The following is a 1296-nucleotide window of genomic DNA, read 5'->3' as shown; positions in this document are numbered from 1 at the left end:
ACTTCTGTTGACTTTAAGGTTTGGTCAATTTGAGCAATGGAGATCAGGGAGGGGTAAAATGGTCTTTTACCCATTCCTAGGGCTAGAGTGAAAGAGAGAACAACTTTTGGTGTATTTGAGTATGAGTAGAGTATTAATTAGAGATAATTATCCAATGTGGTAGGCGGAGGCTAGATCGAGGATTCCGAGTGCGAGACTTTTACTTGCTAGCTTACGAGGTGAGTCTTCTCACTATACTTTACCTAGAGTGGTAATTATGTATGACCAGAGGGTCTTATGTGCTTACTTGAGTTGTGCAGCTGTCTGTGTGATATATATGTTATATTATGTGATACTGAGACCAGACCGGAGGGTCCAACGAGCTGTGAGACCGGAGAGTCCTCACTGAGACCGGACCAGAAGGTTCAACGAGCCGTGAAACTGGAGGGTGCCACTGAGACACATAGACCGGAGGGTCTTACAGAGTTATAGCCTCGAGTGGCTAAAAGTGTTGTATGTGGTATTTTTGGGAACTCACTTAGCTTCGTGCTTACCGTGTTATGCATTATGTGTTTCAGGTAGTTCTCAGGATCACGGGAAGGGGCCGGTATGGTTGTACACACACATCAGAGTTTGAGATATGATTTAGAGGATCCTGGAGTTTTATATATGCAATTTTTGATTATGGGATTTGATGTTTTGACATTATGACATTTTGGGATTTTGAGACTGTGATAATCGTGTTTTTAAATAAAAAAATGGTTTGAAAAGTTACGTCGTTACAACTATCCCACTAATTCCTGACCAAAGATCCTCCAAGAAATACTCCTGAACAGATTCCGACAAGGACCCGGAACAATAACGGTACATGCGGAACCCACTTCGCAAGATACGTCCCTCCGACAATTCATCAAAGACTCCTCGACATGCAGAATGGCATATGAAAATCCTTGATAACTCAGACAATAGCAGAGAACCGACCCGAGATCTAAATCATTCCAACACAATCAAAATTCCAAAGCGATCCAAATTCCCGATATCCACTTGAAGTGGCAGAAGATAACATACCCGCAAACATCTGAAGGAATCCTGATTATCTCCTCCTCAGATACTTCGACCATCTTGAGGACATGGTGCAAAACTCCCTTCCGATCCTGATGACAAGAACTAACAATAATATCCTCCTTCCTGAAGGATTCTAAAGATCCACAAGCCTTGGGCTCCAGATGAGCCCCCAACTGCTTTGCGACAACTTCGGTCCGAAAGGCCTCGAGACGACTAATGAGAGCTCCCAAAATCCCTTCCTTGGATGAACGA

The sequence above is a fragment of the Lactuca virosa genome, chromosome 3, assembly GCF_052849685.1.
Source record: "Lactuca virosa cultivar CGN04683 chromosome 3, Lactuca_virosa_CGN04683_v6, whole genome shotgun sequence".
Lineage (NCBI taxonomy): Eukaryota > Viridiplantae > Streptophyta > Magnoliopsida > Asterales > Asteraceae > Lactuca > Lactuca virosa.
This window is presented reverse-complemented; position numbering follows the sequence as displayed.